Genomic DNA, 22,017 nt, shown 5'->3' on the forward strand with positions numbered 1-22,017 from the left:
AGTTAACCAATGCTGAGACTGGGCATTTCATCAAGCTGTGAAAGTTTCTTTTTCCAGTTCAACCTCGTTTCATTGTATGTTTCAGTAACAGAATTGATATATCAGAATTAGCTGACGAATTAAATATAGATAGGAAGGTATCGCAAACTTTTCAATTTAAATAATCAGAAAAATCAATAATGATCGATAGTAATAATAATAATAATAATAATAATAATAATAATAATAATAATAATAATAATAATAATAATAATAATAATAACACACTGCATGAGTAGGCTGCACGATTAATGATGGACCTTAAATACATCATACTCTAGGAGTGGGTAAATATGTCATGCAAACATACATTGCAACAGTCCTTTGTACTATGGTTCGTTTTCCTTTACAAACGAGAAAAAAATGAACTCAACGAAAATTTTTCTGTTGGACCCCATATCAGTATGTAGATGGGAGGCGTGACAGGTGTTAATGGAAATAATGGCTAGGAGGGCATTGTCATTTTCGTGGTTTTGGCATCACAGCCACTATTATATTTGGATTCAGAAAAGTGAATTACCAAAATGTGAATTTCTGATGACCATATAGCCAAGAGTACGTCCAGAGCCTCCCAGAGATAACCATTCAGTGCAAACATCGACAATAGAGAGGTGATCCACGTGTCGGCAGACAATGTTTACAACCTCATAAACTTCGCATTAAAATTCCCTTTCCTATGTTATTGAAACTATATTGTTCAACCTATCAATAACTCCCTCCCTCAAGCTATTTGAATTATCTAAGCAGGTATTTCAATGCGCAAATGGGTAGCAATTTCCACCATGAACACAGTGAGTTCTGCTTTTGTACAACTGCCACTTTTTTGTGTAATTTCATTATTCAAAGACGATAGTAGGGAGTCCTTTCATATGAAGCAGTTCTAAACGAATTTCCCTCGACGGCTGCAAAATGAAATATCGGAACGAGGTTGGAGGTTACAATCATATACAGTGCATGCATTATATGTTCTCCCGGGGCTAGCATTGTGCTAGTTGTAATGCCTGTACTTGCGACAAGACAGTTTCTGATTAAACTGTGGACGCCGGGGAGGATGGGACGGAGAATGGCCCAGATTACAAACATAATGTCCACGTTTACACGTGTTGACTGCACTGTGGTTTAGATTATGATCCCACAGAAAGACCACTTTTCGTGCACACACAGTTACTTTAGCCATGCGATCTTTGCGTGTCAGGGAGTGGCCTATACTTTAAACGAATTTCTGAAGGTCGTAATTTTTTTCACACTTTCATGAAGAGGTTGTGTAGTGGTAACGTATTCATATTGGCTACTACTAACCTCCTCTTTGCGTCCGAGAAATCTGGACTTTTTCTTTTAGTTTCAAAAATTGAATATTTCCTTCATTCATTATATTTCATTTGAAATTATATTTTTATGAATCAATTATAATTGGCCAGTTTCTAAAGATGTTCAGAGTTTAAGATGTTTTGGTTCTGGGTCCTAAAATTTAAGGGGTGAATTAATTCCATTGCGGCATGCCGTTGTTAGCATGTAGCTTGTCATGGGGATGCTCCAGGTTCAATTTTATATTTTGCCAAGTATAATTAAAAACTCATTATCTGATCATGAGTTTACTCAGCTTCAAGAACACATCTGTGATGAGATGCGGTTGAAATAACATTCTCAGCCATCCTAGAGAAAGTCTTTTGGAGTTTCCTATTTTACCGTAGGTGTCTGCTGGTCTAGTTTCCTACACAGATGAGAAGTTCCCAGACTTAGCTCTAATTAATTACAAATACAAGCTCAAACTCAGGTGTATCGGGTAGATTTCAGTTTCAGTGAAACATGAAGCAGTCTAGAACACACTCGGTAAATTGAAAGACCAACAAAACTGTAACGTTTTTGAAGACAGAGCAGCACACACATTCGATAAACCTGTCGTCAGCTTTTCTCATTCACGGTTAACGAATTACGAATTTAACTTTTTAGAATTGGGTGTCAAAAATAATTATTTCAAACAAACACACAACAAACCTACATAAAAGAACTTAATAAATGAAAACGAAATTGACATCCGTAAAATACTTCATAATAACGCCGTGAAGACTGCATCGTTTGGATATACTGTAACTCATTACAGAAGAGAGAACGCTATTGGAACTCCAAGATTTAGAGCACAACTCCAAAAATTAGTTTCTCATCGCCTAAGCTACAGCCAGTGAGAGAATTCCGCTATGATTCTACTCATGTCACTCATTATTATTGAAAGAAAAAAAGGCATGGTCAATAAACAGTACAATTAAGTATTTTAATTAATGATGAGTTTTTCCATTTTCACACCAGGCAAATGCTGGGGCTGCACCTTCATTAAGGCCACGGCTGCTTCCCTCCAACTCCTAGGCCTTTCCTATCCCATCGTCGTCTTAAGACCTATCTGTGTCGGTGCGACCTAAAGCCCCTAGCAAAAAAATTAATGATGAGCTTATAAGATGCAATATTTATCAGCTATTTATACAAATATATTTGTTACATAGCGGTTATGTAAGGAGGGAGTGCACACAACATCATGAATTTACGCAACGGTCGAGATACGACGTATAGGAGAAAATATACAGTTCCCAATTATGCTAAGTAGAGCGAATATGACGAACATTTAGGGAGTGCTTAACAGGGCTGGCGAACTGACGATTTCAGGTGTAAAGGATGAATCTCATACAGTACCTCTGTGTTTTATCTAACGCGCGGCCAGCAAACCTCATGAATTACTAGCTCAGATGGGACACATTTGCTAGTCTTTTTAGTGGTTGAACACCGTCTGCACGATGGTCTGGATTGCGGTCGTGGTACCAATGGAATTAATATTATTTTATCAAGGAATTTACACCCTGAACGTGTAAAAATTCCGTTTTAAGAGTACAGTTACGGGACTTGACCAGATGTTTACGGAGTGAGTTCGGGACTTGTACAAAATTGTATTGTACCGCGCGATGAGAACTTTACACATTGTCAGAATATGTTTAACGAAGTTAGTTTATGGACTTCAAAAAAATTGTTTACCAGGCTCCAAGGATTAAAATTAGTTTGATTATTAGTATTATTCTAGAGAACTTGTTCATTAACGGCGCTCATTTAAAGTACATTTGCATCTAATAAGTTGGCAGCTTTCACTGTAATCAGCTGTTGTCGTTAGGAAAAGTTAGTAGGAAGTCATACGTAGTTTCGCGTGGAACATTTAAAATAAAACTGCTACGACGAGACTTCAACTAAACGAGATTTATCGGGTAATAAGTATTTTTAGTGTATGAATATTACTGAGTGCTTATTGAGTGTAAAATATTGTAGTAATCCGGTGCAAATTTCAAGAAATTGTTGTGCGAGTGTGATGTGAAGTTGGTTGCACTGGAGACCATTTCATGCAGCATCATAGTAATGTACGCAGGCATATTTGTATGAAGTATTTATGAACTCCTACAGTATAATGTACTTAAGGTACTTTTTTTGTTTACACGCACTCATACGAAAATGAACACAACGGAAATTGTTCTATTGGACTGCATATCTATATCGATCGCTTACTTCTAAAACCTCGTATGTCCCAATTCCCTTCCTATCCATTATATTCCTTAAGACTGGTCACGCCTCCCAGCCTCATATTTACATGCAGTCCATCGGAATAATTTTCGATGTGTTAATTTTCCTGTGCTAGCGTGTAAGGGAAAATAGACCTTACCGTACCTTATTGTAGGGATGTTGTTTGAAAGCAAAATCATGCACTTCTACAGTATCATGTATTTAAGGTTAACGTTCCTTTACAGACACCCATAGGAAAATGAGCACAACGAAAATTGTTCTGATGGGCTGCATATTCATACGTGGCTGGGAGGCGTGACCAGTCTTAAGGAATATAATAGATAGGAAGTGCACTGGGACATACGAGGTTTTAGAAGTAAGCCGTCGATATGTAGCTTACAACTTGTTTTTACGTCGCATCGACACAGGTAGGTCCTATGGCGATGATTGGATAGGAAAAGGCATGAAGTGGGAAGGAATCGGCCGTGACATTAATTAAGGAACAGACCCAGTATTTGCCTGGTGTGAAAATCCGAAACCACGGAAAACCATCTTCAGGGCTGCCGACAGTGGGGCTCGAACCCACTATCTCGCGTATGGTAGCTCACAGCTGCACTATATGTGGCTGCGAGGCGTACTTTGTGATACGAGGTTTCGTTTCATAAGCGACGATATTTTTATCAAAGCCACCGCTGACATTTAATAACTTGGTACAATTGGAACTGTGTAAAGCTCATTTCATTTCAAAATAATAATATTATTAGATGAATTATTCATACCAGTGTAAGAAAGAATATTATAATGCATATTTCAGATCATGTTTGTGTTATATATACTCCAAAGAGAGGAGGATCGGTATGCCATATTATTGTTTCTTCTGTAGATTGAAACATCATAATCCTTCTATTTGCAGAGTAGACAAGACCAAAAAATTTTAATCACCCGTGAATGGTTTTTATTGTGATGTTTTGGGAGACCACACACTGATATTTAAGTTGTGTAAACTAAGCAGAATTGGGGTGAAGATATGAGCATTACCGGTACTCTTTAACGGACTAGTAATATTCAGTAGACTTTAATATTACCTTGGTTAAGGTAATTATTATAATGATGGAACATTGTTGTGAAGACCATTCCTTTTATTGATCGACTTGTGTTACCTATAGTGATAAGGTGCATGCCATAAGGCTGATTTACTTGAGTGAAGATCTAACTGGAAATTAATAATCATTAAGTTCAGCATGGGGTCATAAGAATGATTAAGACTTAACCAAACTTACTATACTTTTTCATCTCAAACATTCTCTCATTAGATAATTTACAGGTCATCATGGGTTGTTGTGTACACTTTTTCAATGATTTTTTTCTGTTGTTGTGTCTTTGATATTTTGGAAGTGAGAAGTTGTGTTTATGATGGGATATCAACATGTAGAAAATAGAACTGTGGAGTCAAATTAGGGAATATTTAATCAGAGCAACGGCTAGTCTACTCTCACACCATAGTTAGTGAAAACTTATACAAAATGTTGACCTACGTCCTTGATATACATTATTAACACTCCATGATAAGACATATTACGTAAAGTGTGTAATCACACTTGCATTCTACAAACCGATCCGTTGGTATTATATGAATTGCAAACACTGTTTACCTTTCTAATGGATAGTTCGCCGAGTAAGACCAACCAACTTAAGTAAGTTATTGAGGTTATGCTCTGAATGCATTAACTTCCAGTTAGACTACGTTTACTCAACGGCTCTACTCACGGGGAAGTTGAAACATAGACACATTTTACTGCGCTATTTAATTCGTCAAATGTGCGTTAATGCTGCTGCAGATTTAAGGTTGTCGACTATAGTAGAGATTAATATTCACGTATAGATTATTCACGTTTAAATTTTCTTTCGTGGAACCATTGTTGGTTATTTCATTCGTCTGTCTCAATTATATCACGACTTGCTCGTGTGTTACTATACAACGTCTTCAACTTCTCCTTTTCCCTCCATTTGTTCCCAATTTATTGTGGTTGTCAATTAATGTGGATTTGGACATTTCATTAAGATTAGAAATTCATCTCTGACACCAAGCCCAAGTAAAAGGGTGTATTCACTACTGCGTATTGTTGTGGTGGTTGGTAGTATGTATAGCACAACACCGGGAAAAGAGGAAAGATAAATTCTGGGACCTAGTATCACAACGAATCTGTACGTCAACATACGTTATCAGAGTAAATGTTCAAGGTAGTGGAACTTTTATGGGATTCAAGCGATAATTTATCATTTCAAAACACTGAAACATATCGTCGCTGAGGGAGAAAAACCTATTATCTCACAATGGTCTTCCTTTCCATGATTTTCCTTAAGACTGATCACAAGAACCCCCGTCCCCATTCCATAAGAACAATTTTTGTTGCGTTCATTTCCCTATGTCAATGTTTAGAGGAAAATGAACCTTAAATACATTATTGTGCAGGTGTGCGTAAATACGTCTTGCAAACATACATTCCTACAGTGCGGTACGGTAAGGTTCATTTTTGTCAACCATATAGCCTCTAATGATTTTGTCCGTGAATGATTTGAAGCGACCTCCCCATTTTTCGAATTTTCGCAGACGGAAGATGATACTGCACCCGTCCACCTCCCGAGTCCCAGACTAGCATTTATCTCAGGGGTGTCGGTTCATTATTTAAATCATCAAATATAAATATAACGGCATAATAGAACACGGGGATGAACGGAGCAACTTAATATTAAAAGGGGGAAAGCTCGATTGTAACTTGAATTTAAGGACTCCATGATAGGACTAGGAAGTGACTGTTACTTTAAAAAGGGCATCATCTAACTACAATAAAAAGATTATGAGAGTGGTTTCCTTTGAAATAATTTGCCAGAAGGAGCGGTTTATTACGCCATTTGACGTATAAAACTTTGATACACGTGGCAACAATATTTGAATTTACACACATGTCACATATATAAATCACTTGCCATACCGCAAGTGGTATCAATATCTTGCTGCGTTGCTTCTGAAATAAAATGACATTTTGGAGGTATAATTTACGGATCGATTCCATTTGAATCGAACCGTTACTCAAGGATATAGCTTCCTTCTATCGGGAGCCCGAGCATAACCCATGTTACGGTCGGCTTCCCGATTTAACTAAGATGATGTACTCCGGCTATATACATTTTTCCGAGACCGGTACTCGGACTGGGTAATGTTTCTCGTGAAGTGCGAAAACTGGATTCCACGGACAGTTCCTATCTTACGATATCCAGCTGGTACCATACCAATGAATTAGCATTTACATTTTATTTACATGTGATCTGAATTGTCACCAGTTAGCCTCAGTAGACTACTGACACAGATGAGATAACGAGAAGCGGTGGGAAATACCGTGCCAGTGACCCCCCTCGCATCGCGAGCGAAGTAAACAAACACGCAAGTATGACTGTCACATCGTCCCATACGGAAACCGTACAATAAAAAGATACCAAAACACTCTAATATTATCATTCTCATTTTTCAACATACGAATAGAGGGACGTTGTCACCAAATAATTTAATTCACGATATTATCATCCTCGAAATTATTATTATTATTATTATTATTATTATTATATCCCTCTCGTGGTTATTATTATTATTAATGAATAGGTGACCCAAGATATTATTATTATTCACGTCACTTAAAAAGGTTATTATCATTAATGAACCGGTCACTTGCGCCAAAACATATATATTAAGATATCGGTCGCAATTACAAATTAATTCACTGATCAACCAACGACATCGTTACAGTTATTATTATGACAATTATTATTAATCCGACCGCGGTGATTTAACATCGTCCTTACATTGTTATTATTATTATCGGTTGCATATTATCATTTAGATTCCCGTTTAACATCCTTATCAACGCTCATTTAATTAAGGCGGTCCAATCCTTTATCTGCAATATTTATTATTATTATTATCACGACATCATGATTGTCCTCACTCGTTATTACAATGAATACAATATACGACCATTTCTGTGGAATCTGAACTCTCATTATCCTTAGATCCCTTGTATCTCAACGAATAACTGTGCAGTCTATTTATTTCGTACATGCTGTCACGGGTTCGAATTCTACCCTCTGCGTAACTCAGTATTTCTCTGTGACACTGCCCGTACATTTTACACTCATATCAATATCCTAAGTGTCTCTCGTACGGAATTTATTTTCCTCTCTATCTCAATATTCCTCGATTCATTTATTTATTCCTCACAGAATTATCAACTGACTTATTTATTCATTTCGGACATCGTACGACCTTTTATTATCTGACTGCAAATTCTTTCACATTTTCTATCTCATTCGGATCTATGCTTTAGTTCATTCTCCACAAATAATCGTAACATCTTGAAATTATATTTACCAAAATTTGACAATCATGGTCTCGTAATATTAGCACTACATGTTCCGGCTAATGAATCGCAACTTCAAAACGCGACATTTATACGTAAAAAAATTTTTGGACCGTAATTTAAACCACACGTTCATTAACATGTACGGATTATTAACACCGATCTACATTTCAATATTATTAATCGATCAAATTAAGTTATCACGCACTTTAATTCCAAATTAAAAAAAACGACATCCCGTCATTAAATGATTCCCAATAAACTCAACACTTGACCACATAAATTATTATTATCTCCAAATCATATTTAAAAAAGAAATATCTTCTTCAAAAAAAAATAGTTATATTATTTATTTATTATTATTATTAATATTTAAAAAAAATAATAATTTCGCCTGTAAGTCGGTAGTCCACTCTTATTATGTTTAACGCATAACCCCTTTTACAAACTCGATTTATTCTGGCACTAATCACTCCAGATATGATTTACTTGGAAATATTATATTAATCGCACCTCACAAATTTAACAACTTCACTTTGAAAATATGACCATATTAATTTCAACAAAACACACTTGGTATGGCGAAGCTGGATTTTCCTTCCATGTCATTAAATGGCTCGTTAAAATGACAAAACATAAAAGCACATATCGGGTCTTATTTAACTAGCATAATCAAAATCAAATGTAAAGAAAATTATCGACTACAAAGAAAATATGAATGCATGCATGACTTAACGTACTACACTATATATACAAATTTACATCTCCAACAAACTGAATACATAAAAGACCCGATTATTTACATTATTATGATTTACTACTGTCCGTGCTACAAATTTAGGATGGGGTCGTTAAGCGACCCATCTTGTTACAGAAGGTAACCAAGTATAATCAAATTATTCCCATTTTTCCCATCACGATAACATTTCCCAAATATATTTTACAGTTTAGTACTCATCTTAGTTATCGGTATTCCATTGCAGCTTTGCAGACGAGAGGCTTCATCCAGCCCCTCTCTGCGTTTTACTCCTCCATCCTTGATGGTGTAGTTTCACAAAAGATTTCCTGGCACATTATTATTTTACACTCATATCTTGATTACCACAAACCTTCACCATTTACTACGTTAACACTGTATACTTTAATTTGGATACAACAAATTTCTATCCTAGACCCAAGAATTTAATATATTTACACTATTTAATCTTCGTCCACCTACCGCACAATGGACCTGGACACGTACGACGAGGTGTCAACTATTTCGCCCGTCGCGATACGCCCGATTTATACGGCATTCTTGACGTGTTCATTACATCGGTTCGGTATAGCTAAGTACAGGCTACTACTTCCTTAAAGTACTGTTCGTCACACAGTCTATTATGTACGTACTTATGGTGATATATTTTATACTACTCTCTTGCAGGGTAATTACTTTACGTCACTGATTATTCATAAATAACAAACACTATCCTACGTTAACTATTTCCAGATTTAACATGTTGCTTGAGCGCGATCACACTTTACAAACACTGGCGGATGCTCGCGCCATTAAATGACTGTACGTCCGTAGAATTCTAAGTTACCGGCGACCAACAGTTCAGCTCCCGATATTCAATTCACGTGTGCTGGCGACCGTCAATTCAGCTCCAACGATTCAAGACAAGTGTGCTGGCGACCGTCAATTCAGCTCCGTATATATTGATGAAGCCTTTTTCCCGCGGATTCGTTGACGTCATGCCCCTTAGGGAGGGGGTGGATTTTTAATATCGGTACTTGCACTCCGAATTGGAAGTTAAAATTTACATCAAATTAATCCACTCCGCTAGCATATCTGCTGGATAAAATATGAACTCCAGGTGATCACAGATTTAGGAGATATGGATGGATTTAGCTCCTCACATTTCGCGCCTTTGTAAGCGTCCCTGACAACGTGGTCTCCTTTCAGCCAATGAGATTCAAGCTGTCCGGTTTCCAAGAAATCCAGCCTTCAATTTAATTAATTTGCCAATAAGTATTGATTATTTTTCCATGCATGACCCCTAATAAATTCATTACATTCATCCGCGTACTCATATTAATTTATTACTGAATACTTTTGTAGTTACGAAAATATCTCATCCATCATTCCTTAAGATGGTATCACTGAGTCTCCCATCAAATTTTTACTATTGGCCGGCAAGCGGTCACGTGATTTAAATCTCCACCTGCTCGAACTTAGGCTAGCGAACGTACACTCAGCCGCTGTAATTTTCCATGAGGTCATGGAATTTCCGTCCTACCAAAAATATCCCAAGGTCTTACTCATGTGGTGAGTTTTCTTTGTATGATTCTCCCCCTTCCTCTTTCTGACCAAGACTTATTTGTGGACTCTGTATTTCCTTGTACGCCAACTAATGATATTCCCTGCTGTGAAGTAGCTAAAAGTTGTCGTGTTGAGCTAATCCGTCAGGCTCCAGTCTGTCGTCCTTCCTTCGCTCTGATTTCAACATTACATAAACGAAATATTTTCAAATACACTCCTCTGTATTTCAATAAATGTATCATATTATTTTACCGATCAAATCATGACTGACTATGGGCCTAATTCACTCGGGTTCATCTTCCTCTTGCCCAGGTAAAAAAAAATCTAGTGAGCATCATGAGATTTTTTTTTTTTTTTATGATGTGTCCATATCATCACTATCATGATTTGACATCGGATCCTCTGTTCTGCGACGGCTATTGATTTCGTCTCTCAACATCTGGTTCCTGACCCTTAACTCCTCGTTCTGTCTTTCGATATCATGGATCGCATTGACAAATTCCTGCACGTCTCTGTGTATCTCTCCACACTCTGGACATGGCCTTGCTTCAATTGGTGTATGGATTACTTGGACTTCTTCTTCCCTTCCGTCATCTTCTTCATCCTCTTCTTCGACATCATCTTCTTCCGGCTCGTCATCTGCTTCCTCTCGTTCATCCTCTGCTTCCCTGTGGTCTGCTGGCGTGTGGTACAGCTTTAAATTTGCAGCGTTATAGATGTTCTCTGAACTTCCATCCAAGCTCTGAACTTTGTAAGCATTGTTGTCATAAGTTTGTATAATCTTGAAAGGTCCCACGAACAATTTGCAAAACTTGTGGTACACCTTCTGCTCTGGGTTAGATACACTAGGCTTCTTTACTAGAACGAGCTCGCCAACCCTCAACGGACGGTGGAATCGCTTATTCCTCAGCCTTCTCAATCGTCGTTCTGCTTGTGCCTCCAAATGTTCCCGTGTCTTTCTGATACAAATTTCGCTGGACACGCGTGGATCTACAGGACATGCTACTGCATCGTGCCATGGCCTGGCCGGATATCTGTTAAAGTGGACCACTTCCGGTATCTGTCCTGTTGCTTCGTGGATCGTGGTGTTAATACATTTAGTTATAATGGGCACCACGTCAATCCACCGCCAATGTGCCTCAGAACAATAGATCCTGCAGAATTTTGCAATCTCTCGCATGATCCTCTCTGATGGATTCGATTCGGGATGGCGAATCGAACTAAGTACATGCTGAATGTCTAGTTGTCGTAATTGATTTGCAAACGCAGCAGATGTGAACTGACTACCATGATCAGTAAGGATCTTCTTAGGCTTCCCCATCTGTGGAATGATATGTGAAGTAATTCCTCGTAGTACAGTTTTAGAATTTGCCTTTTGCAGCGGATACAAGGCTACCAATTTAGAGAATACATCTAAACTAACAAGGATGAATTGATTTCCCCTACGGGCCTTGGGGAGTGGTCCGTACAGGTCCATTGCGAATATCTCGCGGGGTTCAGTAGGTAACAGTGGGCGCGGAGATTGCTTAAGTAAGTACGGATTAGGTTTAATCCTTTGGCAGACGTCACATGATCGTAGTACATTTCGGACTGTTTGGTTCATCTTGGCCCACACGAATGTCTCTTGGATAGTTGCCAAGACCTTCCCTATACCTCCGTGTCCAATGACCCGGTGTACATGGTTGACTACCGGTATTTGCATTTCAGATGGTATGACTATGCGAAGTTTCGTGTGTTCCTCATCCAAAAACTTATGAAGAACCCCATTCAAATAATGGTAGCTCGCTGATAATTTACTAGCTCTGTCATACTGTGGATTGTCTGGCTGCAATATTTTGTTAAAAAATTCTATCATCAAGTTAGTGAACCCATCTCTCTTCTGTATCGCTCCGATGTCCTCCAGATTCCTTAAGACCTCCTGATCCTCTTCTATCAACTCAATTTGGTGGATTACGACTTCCTCCGGGTTTGGATGTCGACTCAATGTGTCTGCCAAAATATTGAGTTTCCCGGGGCAATGTTCGACTGTTAGATCAAATTGCTGGATAAATAATGCCCAACGGCTAACCCTCTCGCTTGCCATATTGGTTTTCATAATGAACGTCAGCGCTTTGTGATCGGTACGGATAACAATCTGAAAACCATACACGATCTTCTTCCAATATTGCAAAGCGCTCACGATAGACAGCATTTCCAATTCCGTGATAGTATACTTTATCTCATGCTTCCGCAATTTCCGGCTCATGAAGGCAATATAGGTTTTTATGCTCGGATCATTGGGGTTTTCCTGTAGTAACACGGCTCCTATACCTATGGTTGAGGCATCTGTTTGAATTATGAATTTGAGACTGAAATCAGGGTATCCGAGCTTAACATTATGCAGTAATCGTTGCTTGGTCTGAGCGAACGCCTCATCACAAGTATGGTCCCACTTCCATCGATTATTTTTCTTAAGTAAGTCTTGCAATGGTGCTACTACGGTTGTGTAATCAGGGCAATGATCAGCGAAGAATTGACACATTCCAAGGAACTGCCGAACATGTTTTACTTTAGTAGGCTTAGGAAACATCCTAATGGCCTCAATTTTGACTGGGTTTGGTCGCACACCATCTCCATCTACAAGGTGACCCAAAAATAACACCTCCTTCTGACAAAAATGTGATTTCGATAGGTTGACCTTGAAGTTATGCCTTCCTAAATCGGTGAGGACTTCATTAATATTTTCCAAGTGTTCCGAAAGTGTTCTTGTAGCTACCAAGATATCATCCACATACATGATAGTCGCCTCTTTGACCTTTGGACTTAGATTGCGGTCAAGAGCTCGAATGAGAACCGAACCCGCATTCTTAATACCGAACGGGAGACGATTAAAAACATAAGTCTGTTGATCGAATAAGAATCCCGTCAACAACTTAGATTTAGCTTCCAACAGTATATGATGAAACGATGACGTCAGGTCAAAAGTGGTAAAATATTCCATATCTTTAAATCTCTTCAAGATCTCTTTAATAGGCGGGGCCTGCTCATACTCTGGGACTAATCTCTCGTTGATAGCACGTGCATCAAGGCAAATACGCACTGATCCGTCCGGTTTCCTCACTATCACTAAAGGATTCAAAAATGGCGTCGGTGACTTCGAAATCAATCCACTTGCTTCCATTTCTCTAATAGCTTCGCGGACTTGGGGATAGAATTTCTCGGCAATTGGATATAATTTCTTCTTATACGGGGACCAATCATTCACGTTTAATTCGTATTCAAAATTTTCAATTTTTCCAGGTTTTGAGCCAAACGTGTCGCTATGCTTTGTTAAAATTTTGAATAAATTTTCCTTCCCCTCGGGACCTATTACAGCTGCATTAACTTTATCTGCTATAACCTTCCCACAGTTGATTTCACCTTCCTGCAATTCTGCCGCAAATAGCTTATAATCATCAGAGGTCACATGATCATCCGTCTCACTCATGACACTTTCGTCCGTCCTAAGCGGATTCACGACTTCGGTGTTCCAAATTTCTTCATGCTCTCCTATCTCCGACTGAGGGTTCATGGTTGTATCCTCAATACCTTCCCTGTGCTTAAATCTGACAGAGTTATCCCCCATATCAATCACAGCCTGGTATTCAGTCATAAAATCGGCCCCTAGGATCAAGTTATAGTTGATTTTATTCATGATGATAAATGTATGAGCAAATTTTGAATTTCCAATTTCGATGTCCAATAATGCCTGGTTCTTACATATGACGGATTTATCCGGGATAATTCCACGAATCTTCAAATTTGAAACTGGGATAATCGGGATGTTTACTTTGGATTGTAGTTCATTTACCAGAACTTGGGATACTACTGATACGCTGGCGCCTGTGTCAATAAGCGATCGAACCCTCACATGGTTGATCCTAGTATATATCACTGGTAGTCTCTTAATTTCCTTTGAAATTTGGATTTCGGGATCGTCAATTAATTCGTCAGAGGTCACAACCCATGTATCGACCTCTGCGATGATCCATTCTTCAGTTAAAATTCGGCGGTTTTTTTTTCGCCCCGAGCCGTTCTTCAGATTCGAACGTCGGTGCATTCGGGTTCAGGTCGCTGCCCCCTTTCCTTGCTCTTTGGAATTGCAAGCTCTCCGCTCCTGTCGCTTCCTCATCACGGCCTCGATCATGGATCGCCTCCTTCCATTTTCTCTTGTTCAGCTCTTCTATATACCGCCTAGACTCTTGGTATCTGTCATCCTTCTCTTGACGAGATCCTCCCTGGTAATATCTTGGGTTCCCTTGATTCCTAGCTGGATACGGCCTATAATTACTTCTCTGGAATCCACGGTATCCCCTGTCGGCTCGAAAGTTCCCTTGGTTGGTTTGCCGGTTGCCTTCCGCAAAATTCCTTGGTCTCGTCCATTGTCGCGGCTTCCACTCCGTATTATATGCTCGACGAGGTTCCGGATCAGTACTAGTTCCCTGGTTCTTCGTACTAGTGGTCTTCGGTTCGATTGTCCGTTCGATATTATTCACCTGTTGGTCCCTGCTCCTAATTTGTCTTGGGTTCGAATGATGCGTTGTGAGGTCTAATTGACGTAATAAAGCCTCCGCATCGACAGCTGTCTGGACATTTGACGCTATCATCATTCGTTGGACCTCGAATGGCAATTGCTTTCCAATGGCGCTAATCAATTCTGTTTCGCTCATTGGATTATCAAGCTCCCGTAGCTTGTGAAATTGTGCCACAAAGTAATCTGAGAATTTCGTGGGTGAAGATGTTGAATATCGTCTGGAGTATACTTCCAGCCTTAACTCCTGCTGTTCCTGAATACTCCAGAACTTTTGGAGAAAAGCCCGCCGAAATCCTTCAAAATCTTCAAAAGTATACAAGAAAGCCCTGAACCATACAGCTGGTGCTCCGTCTAGGAATTTCTCGACTGTTCGCAGTTGTCGCTCTACTGGTATTTTATTCTCACTTATATAACCGGCGATTTCCCGGATGAAACCTTTCGGGGTGACATGCCCACGGGCATCGAACTTTGGTGGCTTGTCATCAGACATCTTAATGACGTGTACCACCGATGTCGGGATAGCACTTGATGACGTAGACGACCCATCTCTGTTTTCAAACTTGAAACCGTGTGTATCAGCATGGGATAGGCCTCCTTTCTTATGAATCCCCTGGTTATCATGGGGTTCGTATTCGCGATATTGGAGGTTAAAATCTTGGCTAGACGCTGATGGTTCCAACCTAGCCTTCAACATCTCCAAGTCTTTTCGGATGTCATCCATTCCGTCGGGATTACAACTGGCTATTTCTTTTGTGCCGGAATTTTGCCCATTATACGCCTTGCATTGTTCTAACAAGCGAACTTCCGTGTCGGCAAATGATTGGCCCTGTTCGATTAGATCTTCCGTCCGCTGGAATAACGCTAAGTTTGCGTCTTCGCACTTAGTTATTCTCTGGCTACGGTCTTCTAAATTTATAGTTAGTTCTTCGACTTTGTTTTTCAGTCCTGCTACGATGACAAGTGTACGTGCGGCTTCCCCACGTAACTCGTTCATGCCCTTGTCATGCTTGTCCAAGGTGCCAGCTATCTGCGCGCATTTTTCTTCTACTTGTCCCCGGACGATGTCATTCTCCTTCCTACACTCATCCCGAATTTCCTCTATGTGTGATTCTATGTCTTTTCTGTCAGTTAATCGTAGAGCGGCGAGTTCCTTGACACTAGCGTTCAATTTTTCCTTAATTTCTGCGCGTTCCATTTGAGCCTCATCTCTAACGCGGTCAACCTTTTCATTAACGATGGTAATGTACGCATCCATGTGCACTTTTAATTCGTCTTTCGCGAAGTGACATGCTTCCTGGACTTGAGTTAATTTGTCCCTAAGTTCCTGTCCCATCGCTACGCTCGCGGCCTGAACTGCATCTATTTGTGCCTTGAGTTCTGTTTTATTAACTTCGCACGCAGCCTGTACTTGGTCTATTTTGTTTTCTAATGAAACACTATTAACCTTCATTTGTTCTGCAAGTTCATGTTTAGCTGAAACATTATCGGCCTGCATTTGATCAACTTTATTTTCTAATGAAACACTATTAGCCTGTACTTGATCGAACCTACGTTCCATTGCAACATTATTCAAAGCCAACGCTTGCATTAAGTCCTCTAACGTGAGAGCTTTCACCTCTCCCTGTCCTTCTACCAATATGTCCTGGGATTGCTCCCCACCGTCGTCAGACATTATAACTTTTCTTGAGAAAGCAAAAGGGCCGATCGGCCTCTCGCCTTGCTGCACACGAAGGAATACGCTATTGGGTCTAGGCCCTATCCTATGACATTATACCCCTACACTAACTTTCATTTAACAAAAAAATTTTGACTATAAAACTTGTTTACATTTGCAGGTCATTCAACTTGAATGCTGGCTTGCGCCTAAGATTTCACAATAAACCGCTCCAATATAACAACAACAACAACATTAAAAACAACGATGAAGTTGGAAATCTCCTGCCCTGAAATACGTTAATTTTAATTTATACCATCTCAACCTCTTTTTAACTAATAACTTGAACTGGTGCTCAGTAATATTTTTACCATTTCAAGCCTTCCTAAACAGCTGTTTATAATATTCATCTCATGTCCAATGACATTTAAATGGAGTCCTGAATTACCAAAATAATATTAAATTTCATATGGGAAAAGAGAAACATCAAATCTTCGAGCTTATTGAATTTTGAATCATTGCCAAACTTGAAGAGATTAGCAATGGATTATATTAATAACTAGCCAAATCTAGCTCCGTTCGAAACTAACCTTACTCTAGCATGATACTACGTTACAAGTGAACACACACTTGACCGTGATGCGGTCATCAATTAATAAAATCAAAAATTTAAAAATATAAAATTTTGAAAAAAAGTATAAAAATATAAAAATTGATTAGCAATAAAATTTGCCTCTCTGCCGTTCTTCAAGCAATACTTTGCCGTTCTTAAAGCCCCACTTTGGGCCAGCCATTTTGCACCCGTCCACCTCCCGAGTCCCAGACTAGCATTTATCTCAGGGGTGTCGGTTCATTATTTAAATCATCAAATATAAATATAACGGCATAATAGAACACGGGGATGAACGGAGCAACTTAATATTAAAAGGGGGAAAGCTCGATTGTAACTTGAATTTAAGGACTCCATGATAGGACTAGGAAGTGACTGTTACTTTAAAAAGGGCATCATCTAACTACAATAAAAAGATTATGAGAGTGGTTTCCTTTGAAATAATTTGCCAGAAGGAGCGGTTTATTACGCCATTTGACGTATAAAACTTTGATACACGTGGCAACAATATTTGAATTTACACACATGTCACATATATAAATCACTTGCCATACCGCAAGTGGTATCAATATCTTGCTGCGTTGCTTCTGAAATAAAATGACATTTTGGAGGTATAATTTACGGATCGATTCCATTTGAATCGAACCGTTACTCAAGGATATAGCTTCCTTCTATCGGGAGCCCGAGCATAACCCATGTTACGGTCGGCTTCCCGATTTAACTAAGATGATGTACTCCGGCTATATACATTTTTCCGAGACCGGTACTCGGACTGGGTAATGTTTCTCGTGAAGTGCGAAAACTGGATTCCACGGACAGTTCCTATCTTACGATATCCAGCTGGTACCATACCAATGAATTAGCATTTACATTTTATTTACATGTGATCTGAATTGTCACCAGTTAGCCTCAGTAGACTACTGACACAGATGAGATAACGAGAAGCGGTGGGAAATACCGTGCCAGTGACCCCCCTCGCATCGCGAGCGAAGTAAACAAACACGCAAGTATGACTGTCACATCGTCCCATACGGAAACCGTACAATAAAAAGATACCAAAACACTCTAATATTATCATTCTCATTTTTCAACATACGAATAGAGGGACGTTGTCACCAAATAATTTAATTCACGATATTATCATCCTCGAAATTATTATTATTATTATTATTATTATTATTATATCCCTCTCGTGGTTATTATTATTATTAATGAATAGGTGACCCAAGATATTATTATTATTCACGTCACTTAAAAAGGTTATTATCATTAATGAACCGGTCACTTGCGCCAAAACATATATATTAAGATATCGGTCGCAATTACAAATTAATTCACTGATCAACCAACGACATCGTTACAGTTATTATTATGACAATTATTATTAATCCGACCGCGGTGATTTAACATCGTCCTTACATTGTTATTATTATTATCGGTTGCATATTATCATTTAGATTCCCGTTTAACATCCTTATCAACGCTCATTTAATTAAGGCGGTCCAATCCTTTATCTGCAATATTTATTATTATTATTATCACGACATCATGATTGTCCTCACTCGTTATTACAATGAATACAATATACGACCATTTCTGTGGAATCTGAACTCTCATTATCCTTAGATCCCTTGTATCTCAACGAATAACTGTGCAGTCTATTTATTTCGTACATGCTGTCACGGGTTCGAATTCTACCCTCTGCGTAACTCAGTATTTCTCTGTGACACTGCCCGTACATTTTACACTCATATCAATATCCTAAGTGTCTCTCGTACGGAATTTATTTTCCTCTCTATCTCAATATTCCTCGATTCATTTATTTATTCCTCACAGAATTATCAACTGACTTATTTATTCATTTCGGACATCGTACGACCTTTTATTATCTGACTGCAAATTCTTTCACATTTTCTATCTCATTCGGATCTATGCTTTAGTTCATTCTCCACAAATAATCGTAACATCTTGAAATTATATTTACCAAAATTTGACAATCATGGTCTCGTAATATTAGCACTACATGTTCCGGCTAATGAATCGCAACTTCAAAACGCGACATTTATACGTAAAAAAATTTTTGGACCGTAATTTAAACCACACGTTCATTAACATGTACGGATTATTAACACCGATCTACATTTCAATATTATTAATCGATCAAATTAAGTTATCACGCACTTTAATTCCAAATAAAAAAAAACGACATCCCGTCATTAAATGATTCCCAATAAACTCAACACTTGACCACATAAATTATTATTATCTCCAAATCATATTTAAAAAAGAAATATCTTCTTCAAAAAAAAATAGTTATATTATTTATTTATTATTATTATTAATATTAAAAAAAATAATAATTTCGCCTGTAAGTCGGTAGTCCACTCTTATTATGTTTAACGCATAACCCCTTTTACAAACTCGATTTATTCTGGCACTAATCACTCCAGATATGATTTACTTGGAAATATTATATTAATCGCACCTCACAAATTTAACAACTTCACTTTGAAAATATGACCATATTAATTTCAACAAAACACACTTGGTATGGCGAAGCTGGATTTTCCTTCCATGTCATTAAATGGCTCGTTAAAATGACAAAACATAAAAGCACATATCGGGTCTTATTTAACTAGCATAATCAAAATCAAATGTAAAGAAAATTATCGACTACAAAGAAAATATGAATGCATGCATGACTTAACGTACTACACTATATATACAAATTTACATCTCCAACAAACTGAATACATAAAAGACCCGATTATTTACATTATTATGATTTACTACTGTCCGTGCTACAAATTTAGGATGGGGTCGTTAAGCGACCCATCTTGTTACAGAAGGTAACCAAGTATAATCAAATTATTCCCATTTTTCCCATCACGATAACATTTCCCAAATATATTTTACAGTTTAGTACTCATCTTAGTTATCGGTATTCCATTGCAGCTTTGCAGACGAGAGGCTTCATCCAGCCCCTCTCTGCGTTTTACTCCTCCATCCTTGATGGCGTAGTTTCACAAAAGATTTCCTGGCACATTATTATTTTACACTCATATCTTGATTACCACAAACCTTCACCATTTACTACGTTAACACTGTATACTTTAATTTGGATACAACAAATTTCTATCCTAGACCCAAGAATTTAATATATTTACACTATTTAATCTTCGTCCACCTACCGCACAATGGACCTGGACACGTACGACGAGGTGTCAACTATTTCGCCCGTCGCGATACGCCCGATTTATACGGCATTCTTGACGTGTTCATTACATCGGTTCGGTATAGCTAAGTACAGGCTACTACTTCCTTAAAGTACTGTTCGTCACACAGTCTATTATGTACGTACTTATGGTGATATATTTTATACTACTCTCTTGCAGGGTAATTACTTTACGTCACTGATTATTCATAAATAACAAACACTATCCTACGTTAACTATTTCCAGATTTAACATGTTGCTTGAGCGCGATCACACTTTACAAACACTGGCGGATGCTCGCGCCATTAAATGACTGTACGTCCGTAGAATTCTAAGTTACCGGCGACCAACAGTTCAGCTCCCGATATTCAATTCACGTGTGCTGGCGACCGTCAATTCAGCTCCAACGATTCAAGACAAGTGTGCTGGCGACCGTCAATTCAGCTCCGTATATATTGATGAAGCCTTTTTCCCGCGGATTCGTTGACGTCATGCCCCTTAGGGAGGGGGTGGATTTTTAATATCGGTACTTGCACTCCGAATTGGAAGTTAAAATTTACATCAAATTAATCCACTCCGCTAGCATATCTGCTGGATAAAATATGAACTCCAGGTGATCACAGATTTAGGAGATATGGATGGATTTAGCTCCTCACATTTCGCGCCTTTGTAAGCGTCCCTGACAACGTGGTCTCCTTTCAGCCAATGAGATTCAAGCTGTCCGGTTTCCAAGAAATCCAGCCTTCAATTTAATTAATTTGCCAATAAGTATTGATTATTTTTCCATGCATGACCCCTAATAAATTCATTACATTCATCCGCGTACTCATATTAATTTATTACTGAATACTTTTGTAGTTACGAAAATATCTCATCCATCATTCCTTAAGATGGTATCACTGAGTCTCCCATCAAATTTTTACTATTGGCCGGCAAGCGGTCACGTGATTTAAATCTCCACCTGCTCGAACTTAGGCTAGCGAACGTACACTCAGCCGCTGTAATTTTCCATGAGGTCATGGAATTTCCGTCCTACCAAAAATATCCCAAGGTCTTACTCATGTGGTGAGTTTTCTTTGTATGATTCTCCCCCTTCCTCTTTCTGACCAAGACTTATTTGTGGACTCTGTATTTCCTTGTACGCCAACTAATGATATTCCCTGCTGTGAAGTAGCTAAAAGTTGTCGTGTTGAGCTAATCCGTCAGGCTCCAGTCTGTCGTCCTTCCTTCGCTCTGATTTCAACATTACATAAACGAAATATTTTCAAATACACTCCTCTGTATTTCAATAAATGTATCATATTATTTTACCGATCAAATCATGACTGACTATGGGCCTAAGTCACTCGGGTTCAATACTTTGTCATAACCACTTTCTTTCGTAGAATTATATGGTCAGCGAATATTTCTGAATATATGAAGTCGTATTCCAGGCATGTGCATTGGTCCCATTTTATATCGAAATATTTTGAATGCATATAAATATGGCAGGATTTCTTACGTATGTAATTTTTAAATCCTTGGATGTCATCGCTGCGCGAGCAAATTTCGTATCTCCCGAGCCAACATATGGATATGCAGTCCATTAGATCAATTTTTCTTGTGATATGCTAACATCTAAAAAGCTAAAAGCAGCCATCGAACTATCAAAATCCTAACACATTTAGACTCACGGAATGAACTGGGAAGAATCGTTGTAGAT

The 22,017-nt window shown here is 38.5% G+C and overlaps 1 protein-coding gene across 1 annotated transcript in view; it reads right to left on the reverse strand.

Moving 5' to 3' along the window:
* Tk (Tachykinin) overlaps nt 1-22,017 on the reverse strand; it is a 1,255,732-nt gene that overhangs the window by 909,755 nt on the left and 323,960 nt on the right. The gene's annotated exons all lie outside the window — the stretch shown is intronic.

The sequence above is a fragment of the Anabrus simplex genome, chromosome 2 (genome assembly GCF_040414725.1).
Source record: "Anabrus simplex isolate iqAnaSimp1 chromosome 2, ASM4041472v1, whole genome shotgun sequence".
Lineage (NCBI taxonomy): Eukaryota > Metazoa > Arthropoda > Insecta > Orthoptera > Tettigoniidae > Anabrus > Anabrus simplex.